Genomic DNA, 14320 nt, shown 5'->3' on the forward strand with positions numbered 1-14320 from the left:
ACCAATCACCCAATTAAACTGATGTCTTGTGATATTTGCTCATGAAGAAAATCCCAAATTTGCACTAGTATACTCATTTTACAATTTTAAAATCTTATTTTTCGCACTGACATTTCAAAGCTTGATACAACTGTTGTGCAACTCATTTTTTTAAGGACAATCTTGACTTTGTTGTAGCTTAGTTGGTGACAGAGGATTTGGCTCCAAAGCAGACATCAGATCAAGTCATCCGGCTGGAGTCTGGTGGGAACAGCAGGAAGGAGCGGAACTGGGGTTCAGAGGAATTCAGTCGAGCAATGTGAGACTGAAAGAGAGCACTGTTTACAGCAGGGAAGCAAATTTAGCAGAAACCAGGGGGCTGGTCTTTGACAGAGCCACATGATTAATCCAGACAATAGAGGCTATGCTGTACATTTTGTACAAAGTGTAGCTACACAATTTAACAATCATATTTGACAGAGTATTTTTATGCTGAAACATGCTCTGCATTTTGAAACGTTATGCTGCTGATATAAGAACACAGTGCAGTTCAATCAGAGCTGAATACCAAGGACATGGTCACAATTTATGGATTCACAATGTTATTTCACTTGTGCCTTGGAGAATGGATTGTTCCACAGGCACACCTATGCTTCTTCTGAGCGAAAGCCTGCTTTTAAAGAATCTGAGATATGGGGCTTGATCTTTAGCTCCTATCAGGACTGGGATCGGATTTTTGAGGAGGCAGGATGGGATAAGCAGCAGGGCTCTACGCATGAGACCAAATGTTTCATGATTTTACATGATTATGTCTTGTAAGATCATGGGTATAATTAACAGTAACTTGTACTCCAGAAATAGCCATGCCCATTGCCAAGCTATTCCAGTATTATTGTAACACTGATATCTACCCAAAAATGTGAAAAGTTGTCCATGTATGTCCTGTACTCAAACAAAATGTCATGATGTGGAGGTGCCAGTGTTGGACTGGGGTAGACAAAGTCAGAAGTCACATGACACCAGGTTATAGTCCAACAGGTTTATTTGAAATCACAAGCTCTTGGAGCACTGCTCCTTCATTAGGTGAAGTGAAGGGAAGCACACAGCCACAAAATTTGTAGGCAGAGAGATCAAAAGATAACACAAATGGATGAATGGAGAGTTAACAGGCTGAATAACAAGTCTTTACAGGTGATCAAGAATGTCAGGCAGTGTGAGTAAAATGTCAACAGCTGAATAGCAAGTGAAAGGATGACCTATGATCTGACTAATAGATGCAGAGAAATAATTACAAAAAATTTAAAATAAATGGTACTAGAGCCAAATCAAATAGCTGGAATAACATGATAGGTATAAGAGTTGCATGTCGAGGGTCTAACCAAAGTTACAAGTAATCCAAAGCGGTATAAGTTATTTAAGGTAGAGAGATCATTTCAAGTTATCAAGGTGATGGTGTCAAAATAACATAGTAAGGAAGATTTTACAAATAAAGAACAGTATGGTGGGGTTATAGGTAGTGTGACATCAACCCAAGATCACGGTTGAGGCTGTCCTTGTGGATATGGAACTTGGCTATCAGCTTCTGCTCGATGATCTGGCATTGTTGTGTATCTTGAAGGCTGCCTTGGAGGATGCTTATCTGAAGATTAGAGTCTAAATGTCCTTGATCGCTGAGGTGTTCCCCTACTTCACCTTCATCTGACGAAGGAGCAGTGCTCCAAGAGCTTGTGATTTAAAATAAACCTGTTGGACTATAACATGGTGTTGTGTGACCTCTGACCTTGCCAAAAAAACAGGATAAGTTCAATTCAACCAATAATCACACTTTCAGTGATGGAAGGTTTCATCAACAGTGCGGTCAAGTGGCACATACTCAACAATTTATCTGCTCACTGACTCAATTTGGCTTGTACCAGATCTACTCAGAGCCTATTTCTCATCACAACTTTGGTCCAAACATGTGATAAAAGAGCTGAACTCAAGACGGGAAGTGAGGGTGACTGTTTTGAATATCCTTTGTGAGAATAGGTTGCATTTGGGAATCCGAGCAAAACTAGACTCAATGTGAATCGAAGGAATCTAATGGTGAGAGTCATGCCTGAGTGGGTGAAAACTCATCAGATGGAATATACTGTGGGTTAATGTGAGTCCATCCACTTTGAACACAATTTAAATGGAGAAAGATTGCAGGAATGTAAAAGGGGTGGAAAGGTTGCATTACTGATTAACAAGAATGTCACAGCTGTACTAAGAGAGGACATCTTGGAGGGTTCATCAAGGGGATTGGAGTTTAAAATAATGAGCAGATGGAGACCCTATTGAAACTTGTAAGATTCTTAGGGTCCTTGACAGGGTAGGGGCTGGCAGGTTGTTTTCCCTTGTGGGAGAGTCTAGAACCTGACAGCTAAATTTCAGAGTAAATATTCAACCATTTAAGATAGAAAGAAGGAGGAATTTCTTCTCTCAGAGGGTAGCAAATTTGTGGCATTCTTTTACCACAGAGCATTATCGAGACTCGGTTGTTAAGTGTATTCAAGGCTGAGAGAGACAGATTTTTAATCAGTAAAGGAATCAATTTCCCTTGGGGAAAAGGAAATTATGATGCTATCAGACAGGAGTTGGGAAGTATAGGCTGGGAGCAATTGTTCCACAGAAAGGGCACAGCAGACATGTGGAGACAATTTAAGGAGCAGTTGTTGCGAGTGATGCACAAATTTGTTCCTCTGAGGCAGGTAAGAAGAGGTAAGATTAAGGAACCTTGGATGATGAGAACAGAGGAACTACTTGTCAAAAGGAAGTAGGCAACTTATGTAAGGTGGAGGAAGTGATGATCTAGCACATCTTTAGAAGATTACAGGCTTACTAGAAAGGAGCTCAGAAATGGACTGAGGAGAGCCAGGAGGGGGCATGAGAAAGACTTGGCAGGGAGGATTAGGGAGAACCCAAAGGCATTGTACTCATATGTGAGGAATAAGAGAATGATCAGGGAGAAGGTAGGGCTGATCAGGGATAGCGGAGGGAACTTGTGCGTGGAGTCTGAGCAGATAGGGGAAGCCTAAGTGAGTTTTTTGCTTCAGTTTTCACAAAGGAAAGGGAACTTGTTATAAATGAGAACTTTGAGAAGCTGGGATACAGTCTTGACCAGATCAAGATTGATGAAGTTGATGTGCTGGAAATTTTGGAAAACATGAAGATTGATAAGTCCTCAGGGCCAGACCAGATTTATCCTAGGCTGCTCCGGGAAGCAGGAAGGGAGGTTGTTAAACTGCTGGTGAGGATATTTGCCTCCTCACTCTCAATGGGAGTCGTACCGGAGGATTGGAAGGAGGCGAATGTTGTTCCTGTTTTCAAGAAGGGCAATAGGGAAATTGCTGGCAATTACAGACCAGTCAGTCTTACGTCTGTGGTCAGCAAAGTTTTGGAAAGAATTCTGAGGGATAGGATTTATGACTATTTGGCAAAGCATAGTGTGATTAAAGGCAGTCAGCATGGCTTTGTGAGGGGCAGGTCATGCCTCATAAATCTTATTGAGTTCTTTGAGGAGGTGATAAGACAGGTCGATGACGGTCGAACAGTGGATGTGGTGTATATGGATTTCAGCAAGGCATTTGATAGGGTTCCCCATGGTAGGCTCATTCATAAAGTTGGGAAGTATGGGATACAGGGAGATTTGGCTATCTGGATTCAGAATTGGCTGACTGACAGAAGGCAGAGAGTGGTTGTAGATGGAAAGTATTCTGCCTGGAGGAGTGTTGAGTGCGGTCCCACAGGGTTCTGTTCTTGGGCTTCTGCTCTTTGTAGTTTTTATAAATGACTTGGATGAGGAGGTTGAGGGGTGGGTTAGTAAATTTGCAGATGACACAAAGATTGGAGGTGTTGTCGATAGTATAGAGGGCTACTGCAGGCTGCAGTGTGACATAGACAGGATGCAGAGCTGGGCTGAGAAATGGCAGATGGAGTTCAACCTGGATAAATGCAAAGTGATGCATTTTGGAAGGTCAGTAGACAATAGACAATAGACAATAGGTGCAGGAGTAGGCCATTCTGCCCTTTGAGCCAGCACCACCATTGTTATGATCATGGCTGATCATCCTCAATCAGTATCCTGTTCCTGCCTTATCCCCATAACCCTTGATTCCACTATCCTTAAGAGCTCTATCTATCTCTTTCTTGAAAGTATCCAGAGACTTGGCCTCCACTGCCCTCTGGGGCAGAGCATTCCATACACCCACCAATCTCTGGGTGAAGAAGTTTCTCCTCAATTCTGTTCGAAGTGGCCTACCCCTTATTTTTAAACTGTGTCCTCTGGTTCGGGACTCACCCATCAGCGGAAACATGTTTCCTGCCTCCAGAGTGTCCAATCCTTTAATAATCTTATACGTCTCAATCAGATCTCCTCTCAGCCTTCTAAACTCAAGCGTATACAAGCCCAGTCGCTCCGATCTTTCAGCGTAAGATAGTCCCGCCATTCCGGGAATTGACCTCGTGAACCTACGCTGCACTCCCTCAATAGCCAGAATGTCTTTCCTCAAATTTGGAGACCAGAACTGCACACAATATTCCAGGTGCGGTCTCACCAGGGCCCTGTACAGCTGCAGAAGGACCACTTTGCTTCTATACTCAATCCCTCTTGTTATGAAGGCAGCATGCTATTAGCTTTCTTCACTGCCTGCTGTACCTGTATGCTTGCTTTCATTGACTGATGTACAAGAACACCTCAATCTCGTTGTACTGCCCCTTTACCTAACTTGACTCCATTTAGGTAGTAATCTGCCTTCTTGTTCTTGCCACCAAAGTGGATAACCACACATTTATCCACATTAAACTGCATCTGCCATGCATCCATCCACTCACCTAGCCTGTCCAGGTCAACCTGTATTCTCCCAACATTCTCCTCACATTTCACCCTGCCACCCAACTTTGTGTCATCAGCAAATTTGCTAAGATTACTTTTAATACCTTCATCTATATCATTAATGTACATTGTAAAAAGCTGCGGTCCCAGCACTGATCCTTGCGGTACACCACTGGTCACCGCCTGCCATTCCGAAAGGGACCCATTTATCACTACTCTTTGTTTCCTGCCAGCCAACCAATTTTCAATCCATGTTAGTATTTTGCCCCTAATACCATTTGCCCTAATTTTGCTCACTAACCTCTTATGTGGGACTTAAAGGCTTTCTGAAAGTCCAGGTATAGTACATTCACAGGATCTCCCTTGTCCATCTTCAGAGTTACATCCTCAAAAAATTCCAGAAGATTAGTCAAGCATTATTTCCCCATCATAAATCCATGCTGACTCTGACCTATCCTGTTACTGCTATCCAGATGTGTCATAATTTCGTCCTTTATAATTGACTCCAGCATTTTTCACACCACTGAGGTCAAACTTGAATGCTGAATATAGGATTACAGACAGGATTTTTGGCAGTGTGGAGGAACAGAGAGATCTGGGTGTGCGAGTGTATAGATCCCTCAAAGTTGCCAGCCAAGTGGATAGGGTTGTTAAGAAAGCTTATAGTGTTTTGGCTTTCATTAACAGGGGGATAAAGTTTAAGAGCCGTGAGGTTTTGCTGCAGCTCTACAAGTCCCTGGTGAGGTCACACTTGGAATATTGTGTCCAGTTCCTACTACAGGAAAGATACAGAGGCTTTGGAGAGGGTGTAATGAAGGTTTACCAGGATGCTGCCTGGACAGGAGGGCTTGCCTAATGAAGAAAGGTTGAATAAGCGCTGACTTTTCTCTATGGAGAGAAGGAGGAAGAGAGGAGACCTGATAGAGGTATACAAAATAATGAGAGGAATAGATAGAGTCAATAGCCAGAGACCTTTCCCCAGGGCAGGATTGACTGGTACGAGAAGTCATAGTTTGAAAATATTAGGAGGAAGGTATAAAGGAGATGTCAGATGTAGGTTCTTTACGCAGAGAGTTGTGAATGCATGGAATGCGTTATCAGTGGTGGTGGTGGAAGCAGAGTCACTGGAGACATTTAAGCGACAGCTGGACATGCACATGCATAGCAGTGAGTTGAGGGGTGCATAGGTTGTTACTATATTTTACATTAGGATTAAATCTCAGAACAAGGGCCTGTTCTGAGCCGTACTTTTCTATGTTCTATGTTCTAAGGTAAGGCAGGAAAGTGAAGTTGATGATTACCAGATCAGTCATGATCTCATTGAATTACAGAATAGTCTCAAGGATCTGAAATAAAAGTAGAAAGTGCCTGAGAAACTCAGCAGGTCTGGCAGTATCTGTGGAGAAAGAAACAAACTTCTTAGATAACACCTTCCAAACCCATAACTGCTTTCATCTAAAAGGACATGGGCAGCAGTTACTTAGGAATACCACCACCTGCAAGTTCCTCTCCAAGCAACATCCGTACCACACAAGCATAAGGAAATGATCATTTCCAACAACAGAAAATCTGACCATCAGCTTCTGATATTACTTTTTGCTGAATCCCTCACTATCAACATCCTCATAGGTATAATTAATCAGAAACTGAACTTAATCAGCCATATCAATATTCTAACTGCAAGAGCAGGTCAGATGCTGTGACTTCTGTGGTGGGAAACTCACCTCTTCAAAGCCTGTCCACTATTTACAAGACACAAATCAAGAGTGTGATGGAATACTCTCCAGCTTCAACACTACAAGTCAAGAGTCAAGAGTAGCTTTATTTGTCATTTCTACCATATACAACTGATACAGTAAAAATGAGGCAGCGTTCCTCCGGGATCAATTTGCTACGTGGACAGCACAAACTACACGATCATACGCAGAGTGCATAAAATGCATAAAAAGTGCAAAAAAATGCAAGACAGCACAGTAATTCCTGACTCGTCAAGACAATAGACACAGTAGTGTACAAATTACAGTGTAATAAAAGAATATTGTTCTAGCAGCAATTCAAAGTCGTGCAAAGATTTTCAGATGGAATAGAGTCTGATCATACAGTGTTACAGAGCCTGATGGCCTGGGGGAAGAAACTGTTGCACAGTCTGGCCATGAGAGACCAAATGCTCCAGTATCTTCTACCAGATAGCAGGAAGAAGAAGAGTTTAAGTGAGGGGTGCATGGGGTCTTCCACGATGCTGTTAGCCTTTCAGATGCAGTGTGTGGTGTAAACGTCTGTAATGGAGGGAAGAGAGATCCCCGATGATCTTCTGAGCTGTCCTCACTATCCATTGTAGGGTCTTACGATCCAAGACGGTGCAATTCCCGAACTTCAGAAGCTTAATACCGCCCAGAACAAAGTATCCCACTTATTTGGAACTCCATCTAACACCCTAACATTAACACCCTTTATGACCTCGGCGAAAGTGGTACTGCAGATGCTGGAGATTGGAGTCAAGATGAGAGTGGTGCTGAAAAAGCCCAGCAGCTCAGGCAGCATCTGAGGAGCAGGAAAATCCATGTTTCAGGCAAAAGCCCTTCATCAGGAATTCAGCACCACTCTAATCTTGACCCTTTATGACCTCATAGTTATAACCGTGTGCAATATCTATAAGTTTGTTGCAGTCACTCAAGCTTTAACAGCATGTTCCAAACCCGCAACTTCGACCAACAGGAAGGACAGGAGCAGCAGATGCATATAAATTCCACCATCTACAAGATCCCCTCCAATACATTCACATTCCTGGCTTAAAACTATATCGCCGTTCCTTCACCATTGCTGGGTAAAAATCCTCAAACTCTCTTCCTGATAGTCCTGAGGGTTCCCTACACCCATAGTTCTCAAGAGCAGTTAGGAATGGATACGGGACAAATGCTGGCAAATGGGACTAGATTAGGTTGGGATATTAGGTCGGCATGGACAAGTTAGACCAAAGGGTCTGTTTCTGTGCTGTATATCTCTAAGTCTCTAAGACTCAAAACATCCTGTGGAAAAATTATAGCTTTTCACCTTACTGCTACTGAGGCACTCTCGTCCTGAACTGATTACAATTCCAGAAATGTTATAGCACTCTAATTAGTAGCTTCCAGAACAGTCTTTAAGATCCTGATAAGATCAGCTTTTCTCCAGATGTCAGCTAATCCTTTCAGATACTGCTTTATACACAAAGTAAATAAAAGCCGTGGAGTTTTAAAATCTCAGCTATTTGAAGCCAATTTCACGCTGTGAAATTCAGGAAACTTTGAACTGGTTTCTGCAGCTACTTAAATAACTTCCACCATTGATGGAAAACATCTAACTGAGTCAGACTCATGAAGCCCTCTGTTATCTCTGTCATATCAAATATAGCAAAAGTCACCATGGAAGAATAGCTGGCCCTGATAAAACACATCAGAGAGGTTTCAACCACAGAACTGTCAATCAAAATGAGACACTCAAAGAGTCTTCAGATTCTGTTTGCAATGGTTCAATCATTTCTCGGACCCATCAGGCTGTATGTGTGATTATGTGTGTTGAGACAACTATCAAGATGATGGGCTTTTGAAAGCTTGGGAATCCAATACACACAATGCATTGTAAAACTGAACCCAGTAATTCACATAAACTCCTCAATCATCTGGTTTAACCCTGAAAATTCTCTTGCAATGTGTACCTTTTACCAACCTTATGCCTCCAAAATCCATATAATTCATGGCAGTGTGGCAGCAAGAAAACCAGTGGCAACCTCTTTGCATCGCAATAAGCTGCACTATTGTTTTCTTAAAAGGTCTCTCGCCTAAATGTTTTGCCTTTGTTTTCATAGAAATTGTATTGCTTGTATTTCATGAAATCTTAGAGAGGTATTAAAGCATAAAGAGACAATCTTCTGATCTGTAACATGATGTATACTGGTTCACAGGGTGCAGAACAGAGCAGCAAGTGCAGACCCTTAATGCTAGGCATCTGCTTTCTTTAGTGCACAGCATACATTTCTAATGAAACATTTCTATTGGATCAGGATTATATGGCCATTTTTCTGAGCAATAGATATTGAGTTACAAGATTTTGACAAAGAGCCTTCCAGAAATGTGTATTCACTTGTATTTTTACAAAATATAGACCACTTTTGAGCACTATTGAGCTTTACTTCAATAGTGCAGGACGTGGTGGAACCATCTGGACAATAGGCTGCCTTAGATCTGGTAATGTGTAATGAGATCACATCAATTAACGATCTTACTATAAACGATCCTGTAGGAAACAGTGACCATAACATGAAGCTTGGAAGAACATGGCCTGCCTGCCACCTAGCTGTTCACCTATAAATAATCTCACATTTGCAGTGATGAAGGAAGCCTGGGTAGCTCAGTTGCTCACCCACCCTTGGACTTATTAATAGTTACTTGGAGACATTCATGTCAAATGTTTCACATTAGTCACAAAGGGGTGCCAACGTATACTGAAGTGAGGAGAAATTTCTTATCTCAGAGGTTTGTCAGTCTTTGGAACTCTTTGCCACAACAAATTTGGGTTTATCTTGGACACCTCCCTCCCCTTTCTTGACCTCACCATTTCCATTTCTTGTGACAGTCATCAGACGGATGTTTACTATAAACCTACAGACTCCCATATCTACCTGAACTACACCTCCTTCTATCCAGTATCCTGCAAGAACTCCATCCCATTATCCCAATTCCTCCACCTCTGCCGCATCTGGACGGACGAGGAGACATTCCACCTGCGAGCATCCCAAATATCCACCTATTTTGAACAACGTGGTTCTCCCCCCTTTGTTATTCAGACAGCCCTCCACAGCACAACCTCCATTCCCCGTTCCACTGCTCTCAACCGTCTCCCATGCAATAAAGCCAGAGTCCCCCTTGTCCTCACCTACCACCCCACCAGCCTCTGCATCCAACACATTCTCCTTAAACACTTGCACTAACTCCATCTAGACACCACCACCATGAACGTCTTCCCCTCCCTACCCCTTTCTGCTTTCTGCAAGGACCATTTCATTCGACAGTCCTTGGCTTGAGCCACTCTCCCCACAGACCCCTCACCAAACCCCCAGGTACCTTCCCCTGCAACCAAAAAAAGATGCAAAACCTGCTGGCACACCACCCTCCTCACCTCCATTCAGGGCCCTAAACAGTCCTTCCAGGTGAGACAGAGGTTCACCTGCCTCTCTTCCAACCTAGTTTCCTGCATCAGGTGCTTCCAATGTGGCCTTCTCCACATCAGGGAGACTGAATGTGAACTTAGGGAACGGATCTCTGAGCATCTCAGCCGGGCCCCCAGGGGCCAACCAGACCACCCAGTTACTGCCCATTTCAATTCCCCTTCCCACTCCCTTTCCAACATGACCATCCTGGGTCTCCTCCATTGCCAAATGAACCACAGCGCAAATTGGAGGAACAACACCTCACCTTCTTCCTGGGCAGCCTACAGACCAGAGGGCTCAACATTGAGTTCTCCAATTTCAAATAATCTCCCTCCCTATCCCTGACTCCCTTCCCAGTCCCTCCCCATCCCATTCATTCTCCCTGCCACTAAGCATATTCATTCCTCCCATTGACCAACCAGGTCATATCCTCTACCTGTCTTCACCTATCCCCACTTCATCACCCTGCCCCTCGCCATCCCCTTTATGTGCAGCTCCCCCCATAGCCACCTCTAGTCTTGAAGAAGGGTTAGACCCGAAACGTCGAATTCTCCATCTCCTGAAGTTGCCTGGCTTGCTGTGTTCTTTCAGCCTCATGCCTGTCTACAAAGAGCTGTGGGGGCAGCTTATTCTTGTTCCCATTTCTTATGGTCTCATTAATGGTCACCCTGCCCCTGTTACTACTTTATCTGTGATAGTGGGAGGCCACACCATGTAGGAAACCTGGTATCATTAGCATTTGCTTTAGCTGTTATACTGGTGTTGGAGGAGAGTACTGACTTTGAGAGTTAATTGTGTCAATTGAAGGCACACCATACCCACCCAAAGTCATCATTCCCTTTAACTCTCCCCCTTCACCCTCTCAAATCCATATTTCCCCAGACTCTTGACGCTCCTCAATGGGTCCTGTCAGCCAGTGCTCCACCAGTGCCTTCAGTTCAACCTCCATTAGCTCCTTCTCATGCGGGCCTAGCAGTGGACCCAGACACTGCTTGAATCTGAAGCTGCAGGGACTATGCCGCAATATCCGATTGGCTGAGAATTCTTCAAAACTGGGCTTTCTCCGCGTATGGAGGTGGAAGTCTTGCTTTAAGCCACTGGATATTCAATGGCTGCAGGGCATAAAGTAGGAGTTATTTACATATTTACTCCAAGACTAGCTACAGAGTATATGTAAAAAAAACTATATCACTGCACTATCGGTTCCCTTAGAAATGAACCCTGTGCCTCGAAGGTTGCAGATGCTTGATCTCTCTTACCACACCTTGCAAATGAAGTTTGTTAAAGTTCACACATATAAGTGTGAAATATATTCACAACTTCGGACAAATTACATCGCTACTGACTCTTCATTGGAACTGTCCTCCCTCGAAAGTTAAAATAAATTGCTTATTTTCATGTTGGAAAACTCACTAGTAGAATGTCCCAGGAATCAGGACTGGTACCGCAACTATTTACAAGTCGTATTAATTACTTGGATGGAGGGATGAAGTATGTTGTAGCCAGATATTTTGACAGTAGAATGTTAAGTGTGAAAGCATGTTGTAAGGAGAATACAATGAATCTATAAAGGCATGTAGATAGATGAAATGGGTGGGGCATAGAACAACAGTTGAAACTAGCTGTTTCATATTGCTGCAATGCAGCAGTAACACAAAGAACAAAGAACAGTACAGCACAGGGATAGGGCCTTCAGCCCGTGAAACCTGCACCAACACATGTTGCCTTTCTGAAGTGGTGTATTCCACCAGCAGGATACTGCCATCAAGCTAAAAAGATGTTCTCTCTGACAAACAATTAACTGATGTGGTGAATGGGTTCTAGTGCTGATGTGATGCTTGTCATGTAGGCTGTATGCTCCAAAGATTAATGGGTCAGGCAAGGAACTGACGACATTGAAACATTATCACCTATCAGTCTGATGACATGAAGAGAACAGTGAGTTCAAAAGATTAATCATAGTGGTATTTTGGGCTTTCACTTGGAACTTTTCTTCTGACTTTGTAACTGTTTAAAATATAATGCTACTTCCTGTTTCCTCAGATTTCAGATATTTTCAAGAGTTGTGTCATTGTTCCTTGTTTTCCACCTTTAACTTTCCTGGACAAGTAAACAGACTGGAGCATTGATTCTGGGCCTGTGTGGAAGCCAGGGCTTCAGAAAGGGAGATGCACAGGGTGCTTATCACTGTGGGCCCTCTGTTTGGGAGGCTTGGGCAGCACTACCCGTCTCCCAAGATGCCTCAATTTTACAAGTGTATGATGGACACTGTACTGTGGAAAAAAAGTTCAATTACGCAAGATCAGATTCCCTTGAAGTGAACACCCATGTCCACATGATCTTTTATTTTGACAGCCAGTTGCATCCTGGATGATGTTTCCACATCCTTCTAAGGCTGCATGCTAGGGCTACTGCACGGGGGCTGGTCCACTAAAGGTTGTATGGGATGTTTTAAGTGTACACTTTACCTCACGGTCAATTGAAAGAGCTTTACCTGGACTTGGCAGACAATGCAGATGAACTTGTGACATTTTATGCATTTTATTCCATGTGCAGGGAAATCTCTATTATCCCAGACCCAAGTGTCGAACTCAGGTTCCATTCTCATTCTGCATTCTGTTTGGACTTGCTGAGACGACTTGATGAACACAGAGGCAACCAGATGCCACAAAAGCAAAAGCAACCTTTTTTTTTATTTGTTCATCCACAGAATCAGATATCACTGGCTAGAAGAGCATTTATTGTCCATCCCTAATTGCCCAATTGTCAGTTAAGAGTCAGCCACATTTTTGAGAGTCTGGAGTCACATGTAGGCCAGACCAAATAAGTTTCCTTCCTAAAGGACATTAATGAACTAGTTTTTCCTTCAATGGCTTTAGTCTTTTAATTCCAGACATTTGTTGTATTCAAATTCTACCATCTGCCATGATGGAATTCAAACCTGGCTCCCCAGAACATTACCTGGATTTCTGGATTAATACTGGAATGATCATACCACTAGGCCATCACCTTCCTGCCTGCACAGCCTGTGGAAACCCATTGTCGGATTCTCAGATCACAGTGAGAACATTTCTTACATTGCTCATGCAGTTTGATCATGTAGCACTGTCAGTCTTACCATTTAGGAGAAATTGTGCCTGAAGGCGTGAAATGCAATTTTAGATTACCACACAGAGAACAAAACTGATGACCAATCTTTCTCCTGTACATCCCTGAATATGCTCTCTAGAGTGGGTGGCACGGTGTCACAGTGGTTAGCACTGCTACCTTACAGCGCCAGAGACCCGGGTTCAATTCCCGCCTCAGGCAACTGACTGTGTGGAGTTTGCACGTTCTCCCCGTGTCTGCGTGGGTTTTCTCTGGGTGCTCCGGTTTCCTCCCACAGTCCAAAGATGTGCAGGTCAGGTGAATTGGCCATGCTAAATTGCCCGTAGTGTTAGGTAAGGGGTAAATGTAGGGGTATGGGTGGGTTGTGCTTCGGCGGGTCGGTGTGGACTTGTTGGGCCGAAGGGCCTGTTTCCACACTGTAATGTAATCTGTAATCTCTTTTTGGTAGCAAAAGATATTCAGTAGGACTAGGAGGCAAAAAACCAAAGGAGAGCAAAGGCTTTCCTCGCATGTATTTTCTGATTTATTCTTTGGGTCATGCTTGGAGAAGAGTTGAGTGTCTTCAGTTGAATATTCTATGGTTGGAAGAAAGGTAAAGCTGCCAAGAGTACATGCTTCATTCTTGGTGCAGAGACATTGAAAGCAAGGCTATAATTTATTAATCATCCACAGTCTGGAAAGTAATTTCAAAGGGCTTGCTGCACAGAAACTTATTGGAATTGGGCTATGTAGTGGTCTGCCTTCTACTGAAACAAGGTATATTACTGTGTTTCCACAGGCCACACAAAAAAGGCAGTTAAAACAACCATATTAGTGTGGGATTGGAATTTTACATATAGATCTAGGTTGTCAAGTTTCCTTCTCTGAAGGACAGCAGTGGGCCAGTTGTATTTTAAAGGCAATTTGGCATCTTTACAGTCTTTGGCTTCAGATTTGTTACACAGGAGTTGAAGTATTCCAGCTGCAGGGTAAAATTTAGAATCCCGTCTTGTGGATTACAAAATCTACTTGTATGAACAGCAATAGCACAGAATTGCAGGTGAATTTGTTGGTGGTAATTTAATATAATGTTTGTTATTTTTAACTTAGAATCAAAAGCGTTAATCACATGTCAATAAAATGTGTCCCTGTTACTTCAAGGTATTCTTATTTGTACATGGATTATGTTTGTGCTGCTTGTGATGATGGTAGAT

General features: G+C 43.1%; 1 protein-coding gene across 1 annotated transcript in view; it reads left to right on the forward strand.

Annotated features, from left to right (window-relative positions):
• Positions 1–14320, forward strand: part of gpr158a (G protein-coupled receptor 158a) — a 765069-nt gene that overhangs the window by 646867 nt on the left and 103882 nt on the right. The window lies entirely within an intron of this gene.

Source organism: Chiloscyllium plagiosum, unplaced genomic scaffold (genome assembly GCF_037043375.1).
Source record: "Chiloscyllium plagiosum isolate Xiang-an unplaced genomic scaffold, Cpla_swu_hap1 HiC_scaffold_5, whole genome shotgun sequence".
Lineage (NCBI taxonomy): Eukaryota > Metazoa > Chordata > Chondrichthyes > Orectolobiformes > Hemiscylliidae > Chiloscyllium > Chiloscyllium plagiosum.